This window comes from Mobula birostris, chromosome 10 (assembly GCF_030028105.1).
Source record: "Mobula birostris isolate sMobBir1 chromosome 10, sMobBir1.hap1, whole genome shotgun sequence".
NCBI classification, from domain to species: Eukaryota; Metazoa; Chordata; class Chondrichthyes; order Myliobatiformes; family Myliobatidae; genus Mobula; species Mobula birostris.
In genome coordinates this window covers 108,216,294-108,235,513 of record NC_092379.1, presented here as the reverse complement: position 1 = coordinate 108,235,513, position 19,220 = coordinate 108,216,294, and the positions used below count along the sequence as shown (strand labels likewise).

At 42.3% G+C, this 19,220-nt stretch overlaps 1 protein-coding gene across 1 annotated transcript in view; it reads left to right on the top strand.

Moving 5' to 3' along the window:
• The first annotated feature begins 1,016 nt into the window (after nucleotides 1-1,016).
• LOC140204236 (serine protease 23-like) overlaps nucleotides 1,017-19,220 on the top strand; it is a 40,441-nt gene continuing 22,237 nt past the window's right edge. Inside the window, exon 1 of the mRNA XM_072270777.1 lies at nucleotides 1,017-1,237. The gene's annotated coding sequence lies outside the window, so the exon portion shown is untranslated. The remainder of the gene's footprint in view (nucleotides 1,238-19,220) is intronic.

The window sequence follows — 19,220 nt, the reverse complement described above, 5'->3', positions numbered from 1 at the left end:
AGTATAGGGGGAATGTTAGAGGTAGGCTTTTTACACAGGGAGTGGGGAGCTTTCCACAGGAACATTCCAATACAGTAGCAAGACCAGGTCAATTGATTATGGCAGAAATAGAAAGCCATTGAAAAGCTGCAAAATTTCTCTTGACATCTGTCTTGAGGTCAGGTTTCAGTTTATTTTTGTTGACTGAAATAAATAGAACTGCTGACCATATCATCTCTACTCCTTCAATATGCCAAATATTTTATCAACGATTCCTCAATGCTTCCATCTTTTCGCCATTTTCTTTCTCTTCAAACTTCAGCTCAGGGACAAAAATTTATTTCCCTGCCCTAGGGAGCACTGAAGTAAATTAGGCTATTTGGAGGAGTATTACAGGGTAAAAGTTTCCTCAGAATTGGTGGGACATGAAGTGGCAAAGCACATACAGTAATACAAAATTGTTTCAAAGTTCTTTTCAAAACAAAAGGATAGTTGAAACATGCTTTAATTTAGTGTTTTAAATTTAGTGATACGGCACAGAACAGGGCCTCCCGGCCTTCAAATCCTGCTGCCCAGCAACCTAGTAAATTAACTCTACTTAATCATGGGAAAACTTACATTGACCAATTAACCTACTAACTGGAATATCTTTGGACTGTGGGAGGAAACCAAAGCACCCGGACGACATCCACACGCACATGTTTGGATTTTTTCAAAGGAATAAGCCTCAAACACAATAACAGAAACACAAAAGTAAATTAAATCACTTATGAAACTGCTCACAATTATATAGTCTATTAAATGGGATTTCAAGTGCCTATTAAAACATATAAAATATAGTAAAATCCAAATGACTGTAACAATGCGGAATGAAGGATCCACAGTTGAAGCTGTGTTTTGTAATTCAAACAGAACATTCGGGCATTAGGACCACAGGGGAATCCTTTCAAACCCATTTTAGGGAAACTGTGATTTAAAATGCAAACTCCCACACAGCTAGCAAGGATCAAGTATTCCAACAAAGCTAGAGTTCACGAGCACAGAAATAGAGAGATTCCAGCAGTCTGGACCCAGCACAGTACGCTACATCTAGCTCCAGAGGCAGAGGTCTTTCCTAGACGTCTGCACTGCAAGCAGTATTAGCTTAAAGACAGGAGAAAATTGATTTGTGAAATGGAAATTGTTTTGAATTTAAATCTTATCACACACAAACTGGAGTTAAACAAAGAACAGTGATTGTGTTCCCTTTAAGTTTGAGGTAAGGAATTTTGATTTGTTGTACTGTTGAATGCAGTGCATGCATTGAGGATCAAAATATGGATCACAGTCACTCGTTTGTAACATCTGCTGCTAATGCTTAACACAGCTGAATTCTGAGAACAATCAAAAACTATTTACTAAAAGAAAATGGCAATAGTATTCAGATTAATTTAAAAGTTGAGGAAGAAATTTCCACTTTTTGTTCCTGGGAATTATTATGTTAACATGAAACCATTAATTAAGACAAAATTGAAAAGATCAGGTAAGTAACCATGGTCAATTGAGGAAGGTGTCCATGATAACTAAATATGTAGAACAGAAAATGATAACTGAAGTTGCTTTTAGATTGCAAAAAATATATATAACATTGAGGAAAATATCGACTGAAGAGGAATGAACATTTTCTAAACATAAAATTACTAATTTTCTAAATTGTATTGTTGACTCCAGATGTCATTCTATATGGATCAAACATGTTTCTGTTACTTAAATGAAAAAAAACTGATTGATAGTTGAATACCAAGATAATACTTCTATTTTCTTTTAACAGTTTGGTTAGGAATTTGATCCATTTGAATTTGAAACAAAATGAGAGATTTAGAGCTTTGATCCATCAAAATCCACACAATACAACTGAATGTAAAGTGATCAACACTGCGTTCACCAGCAACTTTGATGTGTGTTGCTTGAATATAAAGTGAATTGCCTTAGTCTCCAGATAATATTTGTGGTTGCAATGAATGTCATATTGCTTACAGTTCATGCCAATAATCATTGCTGTCCACGAAGTATGCTGGTTTTGTAGCTCTTACTTTCATTCTTTTACTTATGAATCAATGTTGTGAGAGGCTTTCTTTTTTTTGTTACCCTGCAAGTTCTACTTTCTCCGATTAAAAAAGAATTCTGAAAAAGGAAATGCACATCTGCATCTGGAAAAAAAACTGGATTAACTCATTCAAAACTTCATCACAAATTCCACTGCTGAGTACAAATTAAAATGATAATGGTGTGCATCTCCCAGTTTTTCTGCTTTAGTTTACAAGAGAATTGATTGATAACATTTTGTCCAATTAGTTTATACTGAGTGCTACTATTATTTCTTTCTGACTAAAGAAATCAAAAGAAGTTAATTCTTCCTTTAAAGAAAACTGCTTGGTAAATATTTTGTTGATCACTTGGAATCACAGCTTTTCAGCTTTTGCAAAAACTGACACATGGTAACTCTGACCTTTCGTCTTCCTATTAAGAAGGTTGTTGTCCTCTTCTCTATAACACTCACAACACGTTGGAGGAACTCAGCAGGTCAGGCAGCATCCATGGAAAAGATCAGTCGACGTTTCGGGCCAGATGGGTGCCAGCCCAAAATGTCGACCGATCTTTTCCACGGATGCTGCCCAACCTGTTGAGTTCCTGCAGTGTGTTGTGAGTGTTGCTTTGACCCCAGCATCTGCAGATTATTTTGTGTTTTCCTCTTCTCTGTAAGGAGGCTGCTCTTCAAATTACAGGAGAACTGTTGACTCGTGTTTGAACTTGTGAGGAAGGAGTTTATATGTGGGGAATTTCAAGTTTCCAGACTGTTTAGTAACAGAATATCCTGAAGTTTCAGTGTGTAACGTAGCCATGTTGGCAGCAATTGCAAGTTGGTACTATCCATATGCTTATTTGTCACTGAGAACAGGGCCGGGTGGGTGGGCACAACACACACAAGGATGAGGCTGCTGATTTTATCTCCTGTTCATTATTCTCCGCTCTCTTCTGATTTCACTGATGCCAATGGCAATGTAATAATGCCCAAATTTCCATTCTTTGTTTATAAGCCTAAATAATAAGCAATGGTGAGCGGCAGGCTATGGAATGCAATATAGTTTATATCGTCATCCAGCAGCCACAATCATGCACTATTCAGTCAGAGCCACTGGAAAGCGATCTGGAGTGACAACACGGGTAGACCTCTTCTTAGCGCAGGGACACTGAGCTCAGGTCATAGTTTCCTAGTGCTACTCCAACCAATATCAACTAATTCAGTGGAGACTGAAAACAGACTGAAAGCATTTCTGTACAAGTGACTCAGTATCCGGTGATGCTTTGACCGACTGAGACATCAGTTGTTAATCATTGCTTCCAAGTGTCATTTCCTGGATTTCTCTCTGGTCTCTGATCTTCATGTGCAAGATGGTAACTGCAGGTGAGAGCGAAGGAGGATGACTTGTGCCAGAGCTCTGTTGAGGCTGTTAGGCAGAGCTGTTTGGATGTGAGCAATTGGAGCCTAGAGACAACTCTGGCCAATTTACTTCCTCTCTCCTGGTGTCCACTGAGATCCTCCAGCTTAAATATAAAGGCATGAATCTGTTATCTGACAGCATAACAACCAGGTTCAAAGTTCAAAGTAAATTTATTATCGAAGTACATATATGTCACCATATACAACCCTGAAATTAATTTTCTTGCAGGCATATACAGTAACTCCAAGAAACACAATAGTATCAGTGAAAGAGCATACGAAATAGGACGGACAAACAACCAATGTACAAAAGACAACAAACTGCAAATACAGATGAAAGAAGGAAAGAAAGAAAGATAGAAATAAGCAATAAATATCGAGAATATGAGATGAAGGGTCTTGAAAGTGAGTTCATAGGTTGTGGGAACAGTTCAGTGATGGGGCAAGTGAAGCTGAGGGAAGTTATCCCTTCTGCTTCAAGAACCTTATGGCTGAGGGGTCATAACTATTCCTGAACCTGGCAGTGTGAGTCCCAAGGCTCCTGTACCTTGTTCATGAAGGCAGTAATGAGAAGGGAGCTTGGCCTGGATAATAGATGTTGGTCTCATCTGACAGTGCTCAATGTAGATGTGCGCAATGGTGGGGAGGGCTTTACCCGTGATGGACTGGGCCATATCTATCACTTTTTGTAGAATTTTCCATTCAAGGCAATGAAGCAACCAGTCATTATATTGATTTGTCACCACATTTGGTTCTCTCCACGACAGTGGTGTTGTCAGCAAACTTAAATACGGCATTGGAACTGTGCTTAGTCTCAGCCTCACAGTCATCGGTGTAAAGCGAGTAGAGCAGGGGACCAAGCACACAGCCTTGGGATGCTCGTGTACTGATGGAGATTGTGGAGGAGATGTTGTTGCCAATGCAAATCAAATGAGATCTGCAAGTGAGGAAATTGTGGGTCCATTTGCATAAGGATCTATAGAGGCCTAGGTCTTAATGCTTATTGATTAGTTTTGAGGGAATAAGATTGTTGAACACTGAGCTGTAGTCGATAAAGAGCATCTTGATGTATGCACCTTCGCTGTCCAGATGTTCCATGGTTGAGTGAAGAGCCAATGAGATTGCATCTGCTATGGACCTGTTGTGACAGTAGGGGAATTGGAGCAGATCCAAGTCACCTGTCAGGCAGGAGTTGATGTTTCATCACCAGCCTTTCAAAGCATTTCATCATGGTGGATGGAAGAGATACTGGACGATAGTCAGATTATCGTGTTCTCCTTAGGCATCAGGGTAATTTCAACACAGGCTGATTCCCTTTAAGCATCAAATATATATGAATGTAATCATGCTATTCATAATACTCCCAAGCAAAAAAACAAACTGCCAGGTGTTACGTACCCTGTAACTGGATTGCCAAACCAGCAGAAATGGATCACTCAGTTGGAGTCTGGATTACTAGAACTAAGAAAGTTTTGTTAAAGAAACAAGCAACACAGTAATCGAAAGGATAATAAATGCAACAGTTCAGCAATGATAAACACACGTGCACAGAATTAAGATAACAGCATCAATCAAGCTCTATCGTTGTCTAGGGGTAAATGACCAATTTCAAAGTGACACAAAAGTCCAGTTCGATTTAGTTCAGTTCGCAGTAATCATTGCCATGGCGATGGACAACGTGGGGGGAGGGAGAGAGAGAATGAGAACGACTGATCATTCAGAACGGCTTCCACTCACAGACCGGCGATATTGCTCACAAGCAGCTTTCGGGCGGGTCCTTTGTGATGTCACCTGAGGTCACCGACTGTGACCCCTCCTCCAGATGCGGTCGATCCTCTGCAGTGAACCCGGCACCCAAGCAAGGGCGGACACACACCGGGTTCCCGCTGATCGTACCTTTCCACCCTGTGCGTTTAAGGCCCGGTACTTCCGACCGACTCGTGAGAGGCGCACCACTTCCAGGGTCTCGTTACCTCGGGTGTCTTGTGTCCTGCCTTAGCGAACCTGTCCCTTTTTATCCCCCTGCTGGGGTATCGCCTGTCCATCACTTCAAACAGTTCAGGGTTCAAAGGGGGAGCCGCTCCAGACAGCTCTCTCTCCCGTCCCTTCATTACACATCTCCAGATGCTGCTTCATTGTTCCTTATCTCTCCTTCCCCTGAGGACAGGTGGCAGACCAACTGCTGATGCCACTGATGCTAGCCCAGGCCAGCAAACATCTTAATTTATGTATATTCTCATCACACAGGGGAAACCAGTGGGTCAGGCAGCATCTGTGGAGATAGAAGGATGCTCATGTTTCAGGTCAAGATCCTTGTGGAGGCAGAGGAATGTTGACCATCCTTCAGCCTTGATGGATGCTGCCTGACCTGCGAGTTCCTACTGCAGTTTGCCTTCTTTCTTCCAGATTCTCTTGGATTCTACATTCACTTGTGTCTCTACAAATATTCTTGGATGGCAAATTAGACTGTGAGTTACCACACCATCATTGTCATTTTAAGGTACAGATTAATAAAGAAAAGTCAAAAGTGGCATCAAAACTACAGGTAGAACCAGAAGGAATGGAAATATCCAACAGGATTTAATTATCAATTTCATCTTGTTGAAACCTGAGATTTCATTTACCATAAGAATTTTTAAGTGGTAACTGTACCTAGTAGAGTGAATAGTTCAAGGCATTGGGTTTGCTTTAAAATTGTGCTCGTGTAATATTTCTTGCTCCCCTACTTGAGCCAAGGGTCCAGCTGCTGCTGCCTTCAACAGAGCACTCTGTTGATCGATTAAAACTTCCCATTAGAGTCATTGGCCATTTCAATACAAACATTGGGTTGCTGTGATATAGATTGTACCTTCTGGGACAGAGTTGCGTTGCAAATGCCCTTTGACCATGATAGCATTCTAGCCATCCTGTTGAATTAGTCATTTAGATGCTGGTGTTAATTTTATTGTGGAAATATGACAATGCCAATCCAGATAGAAAATCTGGAACGATATCTGGAAAAGTGATCCTGAAATATCAGAATGTCAGAAGAACCGCAAAATTACTAACAATCAATGACAGGAGATTGCTGCCTTCACCAGCCTGATCTTTGTATAGTATGATTGATTGAAAAACAGTATGACCACTCTTCAAATCACCTTTAATCTATTAAAAAGCAACATGTCAAACTAACACAACAGCTAGTTGGCTTCACCCTATTACAGCAGATCACAACAAAGCATTTGAGGAAAATAGACCACTACCTGGGAGAGAAGGGTTGGATTGATCTTGGAGTGGGTTAAAATTTGGCATAATATCATGGGCCGAAGGGCCTGTAATATGCTGTACTGTTCTGTGTTCTAAAGCACATCCGGCCAAGTGGACCCTGCAAATTAATCCTCCCTACAATCTTGAGAGTAATTGCAGAGTAAGAACTGTCTCACTATCTCTTCAAACAGCACTTCTCTACAGACACACTCACCGAACTGGCATTGTTAACTCTGTCATTGCCATTTCCAGGTACATCTACTTCCACCAGCAGGATACACCCAGCAGAGTTCAGGCAACTGGAAATATTGTCAGTGTGTGTATTTCCCTATGCTTCACATTAGAGCCTCATGAATTCAGGTCAGAACTGGAGAAGAAAACCGAATTACTATCAATCATTCTCCATCTGCTGATGATTTAGTAGTGAATGTTGATTATAACTGGACAAAATAAGAATGCAGAATATATTATGTGTGGGTAATTCATTCCAGCTCCTTGCCTCCCTCTGTCCTTTAGCCTGACATTACTGCATGTTTTGCTGGGCAACAATTCTTCTGCAACTTTTTATTTTTGAAAAGAGATTGGCTTACAATTATCCACTATTGCACAACCTCATCGTTACCCAGAAACCAGAGCACATTGGGGTCACTGACATCTAAAGTGTAAGACATAATAATAAATGCAATGCATAGTACATCTGCCTCTAACATGTAACAGTTGACTGGATATACACTAACAAAAATAATTTCTGATCAAGTTACTAATATGAAATCATGGTTGACTAAATGAATTTACAGTGAAAAAATACTGTGGATGGAGGAGATCTGAACTAAAAGCCAAATGCTGAAAATACCCAACAGGTCAGCCAGTATTCATGGAGAGAGAAACAGAATTACTATTTCAGGTCAATAGCCTAGTTACAACCAGTTTTGATGAAAGGGAATTAACTTGAGACATTGTGGGTTTTGTAATTCTTTGTTCCTCCACCAACCCTGCTTTCAGGGTTCTCCAGCCCTCTGGGTATCTGTACAATCTTATCAACCTTTAGGCTAGGTATTACCCTTGCTAAGTAGAGGATGTGCTGGGGTTATGCTACCCTGCCAGGTTTACAGCTCATGTAGAAGATAAAGCTGTTTCTGTTCATCGGTAGGTTTTAAATCCTCAGGCACAACAATGCTAACAATCATTATCATTTGTCTATCTATCATTGAGCCAGTCATAACCTCAGGGTTAACAGAAGTCATACTGAAAATCATTTTCCCATCAAACAATAGAAAACAATGAAATTAAAAAAACCTTTTTTTTGCACGTATGTGACATAGACATAGCCTTTGAGGAGACTAAAGCACTTGCCAGACAGCTCAGATGTCAGTTTAGGAATGTCAAGGATGGGAAAAATTACAAACCCCATTGCCAGAAAAGTTGGGATATTTTCCAAAATGCAATAAAAACAAAAATCTGTGATATGTTAATTCACATGAATCTTTATTTAACTGACAAAAGTACAAAGAAAAGATTTTCAATAGTTTTACTGACCAACTTAATTGTATTTTGTAAACATACACAAATTTAGAATTTGATGGCTGCAACACACTCAACGAAAGTTGGGACAGAGGCATGTTTACCATTGTGCTACATCACCTTTCCTTTTAATAACACTTTTTAATCATTTTGGAACTGAGGATACTAATTGTAGTAGATTTGCAATTGGAAATTTTGTCCATTCTTGCTTGATATAAGACTTCAGCTGCTCAGCAGTCCGTGGTCTCCGTCGTCTGATTCTCCTCTATATGATGCGCCATACATTTTCAATAGGAGATAGATCTGGACTGGCAGCAGGCCAGTCAAGCACATGCACTCTGTGTCTACAAAGCCACGCTGTTGTAGCCCATGCAGAATGTGGTCTGGCATTGTCCTGCTGAAATAAGCATGGACGTCCCGGGAAGAGACGTCACCTTGATGGCAACATATGTCTCTCTAAAATCCTAATATACGCCCCAGAGTCAATGGTACCTTCACATACATGCAACTCACCCATGCCGTGGGCACTGATGCACCCCCATACCATCACAGATGCTGGCTTTTGCACCTTTCGCTGATAACAATCTGGATGGTCACTTTCATCTTTGGCACGGAGAACTCGACACCCGTTTTTTCCGAAAACTAGCTGAAATGTGGACTCATCTCACCACAGCACACTGTTCCACAGTCTTTCGGTCCATCTGAGATGGACCAATTTCCCCCGGGATCAATAAAGTATGACTATGAGCTTGGGCCCAGAGAACTTGCCGGCGTTTCTGCATAGAGTTGGTTTATGGCTTCCTCCTTGCGTAATACAGTTTCAAGTTGCATTTCTGGATGCAGCAATGGACTGTGTTGAGTGACAATGGTTTTCCAAAGTACTCCCGAGCCCAGGTGGCTATAATTGTCACAGTAGCATGACTTTTCTGTGTACTTTTCAATCTTATTTTAACTCTGTCCCAACTTTTGTTGAGTGTGTTGCAGCCATCAAATCCTAAATTTGTGTATATTTACAAAATTCAATTAAGTTGGTCAGTAAAACTATTGAAAATCTTTTCTTTATACTTTTGTCAGTTAAATAAAGGTTCACGTGAATTAACATATCACAAATTTTTGTTTTTATTGCATTTTGGAAAATATCCCAACTTTTCTGGAAATGGGGTTTGTACTTACTAGCTCCTCTGGAATACAGACATATGATAGAAGGCTCACCCTTTAAAGATTTCATCAAATACTCCCCTCTTTCAAAGTTCAAATATTCCCTGAATACAGTTAACAATGGCTTCCCATATGAATTCAGTGAAGAAATTTTGAGCAAATATGGCGACCTTTTATTTTATATTTTCATCTGATCTGATTTGATTTATTATTCTTCCAATTATTTCATTTTTTCGAAGTTTTAGATTTGATCAGAAAGTCTTTCCTTTTTTCCTGGTTGTATCCTCTGAATGGACTGCCCAGTCCCCTTTTTTTCCTCTTTTTTAGTGTAGTGGGTTTTTTTCCTTTATTTCAGATTTAAAGTTTTTTTCCTCTCTTTATGAATTGATAAGAGGAGAATTAGCTGTCCTTTTTTATTATATATTGCATATTTCCTTATTACTATGTGCGATTATGATATGTATTTTATCTTTTGTTTATATTGTTGCTGATATATATTTGAGATAATTCTCCCCTTGTCTGTATATATGTTTTCTCAAAATCAATAAAAAGCTTAATAAAAAAAAGAAATTTCATCACAAAAGGGCAGTGAGTCATCACTGTTATACTCAGAGAGAGGAAGAAAGATATTTTTGGATATTAAACCAATCAAGGGAAGAGGTATAATTGTAAGAAAGTGGGCCTGAGGTTAAAAAGTTGGTTTGAATGGTAGAGTAAGCAGAAGGGGTAAAGTGGCCTTCTGTTTCCATTTCATATGTTCTTGCATGTTTTGTTTTGAGTGAAGAACTTTTGAGGAGTTAATAAACCATTACCACTCTCAGTCACTCCCTGGCACGGTGATATCCATTTGTGCCACTATAACAATAATTTAGAGTCAGACGAAAAGATCAACAAATGTTCAAAAGTTAATTTGAGATGATAAATACTGGCCTTTATATGTGAGGAATAGCTTGGAAACAATTGAGGCATGGAAGGAATTTTTTGCATAAAAGATTATTAAATACAGATTGCAATACTACCACAAATTTAATACAACTCAGGCAGAGGATGAAATCATACTGAAGGGCATGATAAAAGAACGTGTGTTCAGGATGAGAGTGAAAACCTCTGAAGGTGACAGCCACAGTGACACTAGCTCTAAGGATCAAATAGCTCACTGTGCAATACTTACGAACACCGGCTGCATTAATATTTGTTCTGGTAACTGTCGTAATGTCACATGACTGATTGACAATACAAAGCATCGGTAGTGAGATAACTAACGCACAAAATTCCAACACAACTGTACTCTTCACTTCTCATACTGCAGTTTGTCTATAACTTCTGTCTCAAGATATGTTGGGAAATGTATATTATTGCAATGATATCAGCTAGTCAAAGGTCAGCTATATTGCTACCTAGTCACATGTCAGACCCTGAAATATATGAGATCTGACAGAAACTGGGAACTAAAAAAAATTCTTATAATAGACATAATTTTGAGCAGTGTTATATGGTTGAAATGAATGGGCTTAACTTCTGTGGAAGTTTTTCTTCACAAGTTTCCATGAGAAGACAGAATAGTCAGTTACATACTGGAAAGTAGTGCCAGAGTCAAGGGCGTCTCAGCGTCTCCATAGCATTTTGGAGAGGGAGAGAGAACAGTCAGATGTCTTGGTACATATTGGTACCAATGACATAGGAAGGAAAAGCAAAGGGGTCCTGAAAAGAGTGGAAGTGGGTTTCGACTTTTATGTTACTGCGGAGGCTAATTAAAATGGCGCCTTTGTTATGTTAATCTGGGGAATGCGGCTTTGTTGTGTTAAACGCTGAGAAAGTTTGCGCTAACAGTTTGTTTTTGCTTTAGTGTGTGATAAGAGAGTGTTATTAACCAATTGGGATAGTTGTTATGGTTTTGGTGTATTTGAAGATACTGTATGCGCGGGGTTTTGGGGCAGAAGGCGGGAGAGCGAGACAGAGGATGGACACGGTGTTGTGAGTCCGCTAATGGGGTCGGACCCCGAGCGGGACGTTCGGCGAGGAGACGGAGATGGACTGGTGTGGAGCGTCTGGTCGGCCACCGTTGTTGGTCCCAGGCGGCCGGTCGAGGTGGTCCGAGGGGGTCGCAGGGTGAAGAAGAAGGTCCTTGAGCTCCAACTGTTTGTGCACGAAGAGATTGAACTTTGATAAGTGTGATACCTTTTATTTTCCTTTTATATTTTATTCTCTTTTAATTATATAGTTCCAGTAATATCTATAAACTGTAAATCATTTAATTGCATCTGGTGTATTGTCTGTTATTTGGGCGGGGTGGGGTACCTCACACAGCATCCACACAAACTAATTACCCAGTTTGGCGGGGCCGAGGCTGTTTCCCTAGACGACAGCGAGCCGAGCGACCCTGAGGGTGGCCAGGGGGGCTGCATTGTGGGGGCTCGTCTGGGATGCTTGAGTCTGTTGGTATGCTGTGTGGTGCCCTGATTAAATCTGTAATGTGTGTCTCTGTGGGTTATTTGCTGTTGATTGCTATATGCGTTGTGGGTGCGGTCTTTGTTCGAGTTCAGGCTGGCATTGGCGAGTTGGAGGTGGCACTTGGGGCTGTCCATGCAGTTGGGAGAGAGAGGAAGGAGTGGTCTGATTTGGAGATAGAGTCTGCGAATAAATGTTCTAGCTCTGGCAGGCTCTGCCTGGCACTTGGGATAGTGTCCACCCCAAGAGGGGCGGAGACGTGGGCGGAGCGGATCTCTCAGTTGTTAGATGAGTGGCAGTGCTCGGTTGAGGGAGGGTGACAGGGAGTGGTTGAAAGTTTGAGTAGGCGGGCTGGTGACGGTGTTAGAGCTGTCAGGTTCACTTACACCGTAGTGACAGCTGTCAGTTATTTGAAAGAGGGGGGAAAGTTTTCAGTGTGTCTTCTCTGGCGAGGAGGGTGGCTAAATTGCTTGCAGTGCCGGGGGATCATTTTAGGGGATCAGTTGTTTAGCTGGTCAGAGGGGTGTCGGGAAACTTAGTGGAGGCCCAGTGGGGGAAAGGCTTGGAGTCTCTGGGGAAGCACGTTCCTAGCAATGTACCACTGAACTTCCGCAAGGAAAAGACCCTATTCCTGAAGGCTTAGAGGGACCACGCCCCAGGGTGTCGCTATGGATAGAGGGAAGCGATGCTAAAGCTATCCTCGACCCCGGGGCACAGATCAAGTTGTTGTACAGTTCGTTTTACAACCGGTGTCTGAAGCATTGACCCTTGACAACCGCAAGGGCACCGGAGACTTTGGGTACCAGTGTCAGTAGTTATCCAGAAGACGATGATTGGTTAATGACCCTGGAGCTCATGGAGGCATTTTCTGGGCACCCAACGTGTCGAGTTGCTTCTGAGGACGTGTGTAGCAGCCTTGAGCCAGTACCGAATTTAAACGAGACCCAACGGTGGTACGGCTTGGGGAAAGTAGCTGAGGGTGAGACCCTCTTAGTAGATGCTCCGAACTACCGCGAAAGAGGGGAGTTGACCGCTGAAGACACCTCAGTGAGAGAGAGGTCGCCGCAACTGGACCCTAGCAGCGTGGAAGATGAAGGCAGCGTGTGTGTGGATTATGCAATGTGGTTTAATGTGCTGCATCTGAGGAATGGATGTTGCCAGATCCTGAGGAGTGCGGCTGTTGAGCTGAAGATGGCCTTTACTAGTTCCCTAGGATTCTTCCGATCCGAAAAGATGCCCAAGAGCATATCCGGAGCCCCTGCATCCTTCCCGCGGGGCATGAGGAAGACCATGGTGGAAGTGAAGGTGTGTGGAGTTTTGACGTATGTGGATGACCGCCTAGAGCTTGGACTCGCCTGGGGGGACTATGAGGCGAGGCGAGTGGCTGAGCCCGGGCGACCGAAGCGAAGTGTCAAATGTGGAGGAGTTTTTGGCCGGAGAAGTTTGGTGCAATGTGAGGAAAATGACCCGACATACCAGTTGAACTTCCTGGTGTTGGGACAGACGGTGGTGGACCGGGGAATGGAAACCCAGGTCGTCAATCTGAATGAGACACAGGGAAGAGAGGGGATTTGCACCGCACTGCGGTCATGTACTGATGAATTAATCCAGCGAGAAGAAACGATGACTCACCTTCAAAGGGATCAGCAGAAACTCAAGACGTCCATTCAGAACAGATTGGAAGATTTACAAGTTGGGGAAGATCAAGGAAGTGTTCTGACTAAGGTCAACAGAAAACCGAGAGCCCAGGGAGGGGAGTTTGACTATACTCCTGAGGAGGTGAAGAAATGGAGGACAGATCTCGGAAAAGGGAGGCGGACGCTTGAAAGGAACCTGAAGATGACTATCACGAGTTTAAATGAAGTGGAAAAACTGAAAGTTAACCTGAAAGACGTCATCAGGAAGAAACAACCGGAGGCTGAACATTCTTTAACTGCTGCTTTTCAGGTCAGGGAGGAAGAAGCTGGTGGGGTAACTGCGTCCCAGATTGAGATGGCCAGGAACCCTGAGTCAGAACTGCGGAGGCTGTGGCGAGAGTTGAAGGAGTCCCCGAAGAAGCTGACGTCTCGACTGCAGGAGGCTGAAGGAGTAGCCCCGGCTAAATGTTTCAGTTTGGAGAAACTCAAACAGCAGCTACCGATCGAGGGAATGAGGAAGGATACGGGTGCGAAGGGTGATGTGCTGCACATGTGGTACATGCTGCCTTTCGCTAGCTTCCCTGTGATTGAGGAAGAGACCTTTGGCCCTTCTCCCACTGAGTCAGGTGTAGTGGGGAGGGCTAGCTGTGGGCAGTCTGAGTTACGGCAGGATCAGGAAGGAGGAGAGGCGGGCCCCGGACACGGGACTGGGGGCTCCGAGCTGTAGTGGTGGCCTGACTGAGAGAGGAGTTGGCAAGTGGACCCGAGGTATCCCTAGTAGTGTCTGAGCCTTTTGGGTTTAGGTGAGGGGGTACGGAGGTCTCAGAGGGTTAAGAAACTCCCAGATAGGTTGGCCTATGTAGTGCCCGTAGGACGGGAGTAAGGTCCACTCTTCGGGGAGCACTGTCACTGTGTGTATCTGTGTATGTGTGTGTTGTGTGTCTGCAGGACTGGTTGGCGAGTTATTTAGCAGTCATGAGGACATGACTTTATTTGGTGGGGGGAGAGTGTAAGGGGGTTTCGACTTTTATGTTACTGCAGAGGCTAATTAAAATGGCATCTTTTTTATGTTAATCTGGGGAATGCAGCTTTGTTGTGTTAAACGCTGAGAAAGTCTGCGCTAACAGTTTGTTTTTGCTTTAGTGTGTGATAAGAGAGTGCTATTAACCAATTGGGATAGTTGTTATGGTTTTGGTGTATCTGAAGATACTGTATGCGCGGGGTTTTGGGGCAGAAGGCGGGAGAGCAAGACAGAGGATGGACGAGGTGCTGTGAGTCCGCTAACGGGGTCGGACCCCGAGCGGGATGTTCGGCGAGAAGACGGAGACGGACTGGTGTGGAGTGTCTGGTCGACCACCGTTGTTGGTCCCAGGCGGCCGGTTGAGGTGGTCCGAGGGGGTCGCAGGGTGAAGAAGAAGGGTCCTGAGCTCCAACTGTTTGTGCACGAAGAGATTGAACTTTGATAAGTGTGGCACCTTTTATTTTCCTTTTATATTTTATTCTCTTTTAATTATATAGTTCCAGTAATATCTATAAACTGTAAATCATTTAATTGCATCTGGTGTATTGTCTGTTATTTGGGCGGGGTGGGGTACCTCACACAGCATCCACACAAACAAGTTATCCAGTTTGGCGGGGCCGAGGCTGTTTCCCTAGACGACAGCGAGCCGAGCGATCCTGAGAATGGCCGGGGGGCTACAGGAGTATTTAGAAAGCTGAGAAGCAGGTCCTCTTGGGTAGTAATTTTTGGATTGCTGCCTGTGCCATGCACCAGTGAGGGTAGAATCAGGATGATTTGGCAAATTAATGCATGGCTGAGAAGCTGGTTCAGGGGTCAAGGCTGCAGATTCTGGGAGCATTGGGATCTCTTCTAGGGGAGGTATGACCAGTACAAAAGGGATGGGTTGCACCTGAACCCAAGGGAGACCAATATTCTCATGGGCAGGTTTGTTAGAGCTGTTGGGGGGAGAGTTTAAATTAATTTGGCAGGGACGTGGGAAACAGAGTGAAGGGACTCAGGACAGGACAGATGGTAAAAAGGCAAAGATAGCGTGCAGTCAGACTGTCAGGAAGGGTAGGCAGATAATAGGACAAAATTTCAGCCAGCAGAGTGAGTTTCAGTGCATTAGGGATGCAGAATTAAAAAGGATAGCAAATACAGTACTCAAAAAGTGTTATATTTCAATGCACAGAGTATAACAAATAATGTGGATGATCTTGTTGCACTTTTACAGATTATCAGGTATGATGTTGTGGCCATCACTGAATCATGGCTGAAGGGTGGTTGTAGTTGGGAGCTGAATGTCCAAGGTTACACATTATATCAGAGGGATATGAAGGTAGGCAGATGGGGTGGCGTGGCTCTGCTGGTAAAGAATGGCAAAAAGTCAGTAGAAAGACGTGACATAGGATTGGAAGATGTTGAATCCTTGTAGGTTGAGTAAAGAAACTACAAGGGTAAAGGGACCCTTATATGAAGGCCTCCAAACAGTAGCTGGGATGTGGACCACAGATTACAATGGGAAGTAGAAAAGGCATGTCAAAAGGGCAATGTTATGATAGTTATGGGAGATTTCAAATTGCGGGTCGATTGGGAAAATTAGGTTGGTAATAGTTCTCAGGAGAGTGAGTTTGTTGACTGCCTATGAGATGGCTTTTGAGAGTAGTTTGTCCTTGAGCTGACGAGGGGATCAGCTATATTAACATAGACATAGAACATAGAACATATATGGTACTGGGTGTTATGTAATGGAGCAGAGGTGATTAGGGAGCTTAAGGTAAAAGAACCCTTTAGAGGCAGTGATCACAATATGTTTGAGTTCAACTTGAAATTTGATAGGGAGAAAGTAAAGCCTGATATAGCAGTATTTCTGTGGAGTAAAGGAAATCATAGTGGTATGAGTAGGTTCTTGATTGGACTTGGCATCAAGGGTTCCAAGGAGAAGTCCAGGGACTGTGTTGAGGAGGGAAAGAAAAGGATCAGCCATGTCTGAATGGTGGAGCAGACTCGATGGGTCAAATGACCCAATTATGCCCCTATGCCTTGTGGTCTTATGGTCTAAATGCATAATTATTACAATATGACAAATCACTCCAATGCAGGCATTTGTCTTGAAGGATATTTAGAATTTCTTCTATATCCTTTCCGGGGTTTGGTAGTACAACTCATAATGCACATCATTTATCCAGCACAAAGCCATAATTAAATCTTTTAAATTATTGAAGAATTAAGTAAGCACTTAGACAACTTACTAGATTGACACTGGGTAGAAAGCAATTGACCTCAGCAATCCATGGCTTCAACTGGGCATAAATTTGTCTGGGTTTCTGTTCTAACGCTACAAAGAAAAAGAGGGTGTGGTATTCAGTGACAGATCAACAGAGACGGGGATGATTCCTTGAGTGTTGGCTAAATTATTCACTAGTTTGATTTGTATGTGATTTACTTAATTTTGTAGCAGACAGATTGCCACTCAGACGAGTTCTGGAGAGCCAGCAGTACCTGTGAAATTTTGCTCGAAATTGGTGCACTTAATGTTCAATGTTCAAAGTTCAATGTAAATTTATTATCTGAGTACATATATGTCACCATATACAATGCTGAGATTCATTTTTTTTGGGCATGCACAATAAATACAAGAAACAGAATAGAATCAATGAAATTCCGCCCCCAACAGGACGGGCAAGCAATCAGTGTGAAAAAGACAAAAACCTATCCAAATCCAAAAAGAAAAGAAAGGAAATGATAATAATAATAATAATAAGATGAAGAAGTGGTAGTAAATAAGCAATAAATATTGAAAATATCAGATAAGCACTCCTTGAAAGTGAGTCCATAGATTCTGGGAACAGTCAGTAAGGAGGCAAGTGAAGTTAAGTGAAGTTATCCCCTCTGGTTTTAAAGTCTGATGACTGAGGGGTAATAATTGTTCCTGAGCCTGGTGTTGTGCACCCTAAAGCTCCTGTGCCTTCCTCCTGATAAGAGCAGTGAGAAGAGAGCATTACCTGGATTGTGGGGGTCCTTGATAATGGATGTGCTTTCCTGCAACAGCATTCCATGTGGGGAGGGCTTTATCGGTGGTGAACTGGGCCATACCCACTTCTTTTTGTATGACTTTCTATTCAAGGGCATTGGTATTTTCATACCAGGCCATGATGCAAGCTGCTAATATGCTCTCCACTACACATCTATGAAGTTTTAGATGTCGAATCTTCACAAACTATTAAGAAAGTAGAGGCATGATAGCACTTATGTGCTGGACTCATGACAAGAACCTCCGAAATGATAACGCTGAGGAGTTTAAAGTTGTTGACCCTCTCCACCTCTGAACACCATTGAGCACTGTCTCATGGGCCTCCGATTTCCTCATCCTGAAGTCAATAATCAGCTCCTTAGTCTTGCTGACATTGAGTGAGAGGTTGTTGTTACAGCACCACTCAGCCAGATTTTCAATCTATCTCCTAAATGCTGATTCATCACCACCTTTGCTTCAGCTAATGACAGCGGTGTCATCAGCAAACTTGAATGTGGCATTGGAGCTGTGCTTAGCCTTACTGTCATAAATATAAAGTGGGTAGAGCAGGGGGCTCTGCACACAGTCTTGTGGTGCACCTGCGCTGATGGAGATTGTGGAGGAGATGTTGATGCGTATCCGATATGAATGGGATCTGCAAGTGAGGAAATTGAGTATGTAGTTGCACAAGGAGACACAGATGTCCAGGACTCGAAGCTTATTGATTAGTTTTGAGAGGATATTAGCATTGAATGCCGAGCTGTAGGCAATGAAGAACATCCTGATGTATGCATCTTCGCTGTCCAGATGTTCCAGGGTTGAGTGAAGAGTCAATGGAATGGCATGTGCTGTGGTCCTCATATAATGATAGGAATGGATCCAAGTCACTTCTGAGGCAGAAGTTGATATGCTTCATGACCAACCTCTCAAAGCACTTCATCAGGAAAGAGCATATTAGTAATATTGTACAACAGTAAGTATTTTCTTTTCTAAACCTGATATAGTGTGTGCTATAGATGCCAGTGAGGTATATTTTACCTATTAGTAATTTGTATGGCATGTTATATAGAAAGCTGGGATTTACAAGATTGCGCTACAGTACAGCTTAGTTTGCATAGTGAGAGATGTTGTACAGCCCTAGCAGCTAGAATGGGCAGTGTAAAGCCATCTATGTACATATATCAGAAATATTTTGGAAATTTTTGAAAATGAACATTAGGACTGGGATCGTTTTCCTGTTCTCCAGGAAATGTCATGGAATATTATCGTTGTAGAAGGGAACTCTATTTAATATTTCATATGAAACACAACACTGTGGAACTATAGTACCTCTTCGATACAATGCTGAACCAAAAACAGAAAGTGAAACTGGAGTCCCTGTTATCCCAGCTGGCAATGTTTAGTTCATTAAGCACCCAACACAATTATGATGGGACTGCAGATTCATTCTGCATCACCAGATGGTTCAGAACGGCTTGACTCGACTGACATTTGGACAACCCTCCATATACATTGATGGTAACAATTTCAGTGGCTCATTTACTGTGCAGCCTACTTCACCTTTCATTGATCTATTTCAACTCTACTTTTTAATCTAATCCTCATGTAGCCTGGGGAAAAGTACATACTCAGGACAACAAAGACTTTTTTGGGTTTTAATTCCTTTATTGGTTTTCGATGTTTAAGTGCCAGAAGAGGGTCACGAAACAAAACGAACGAATTTACAACCAGTTCTTG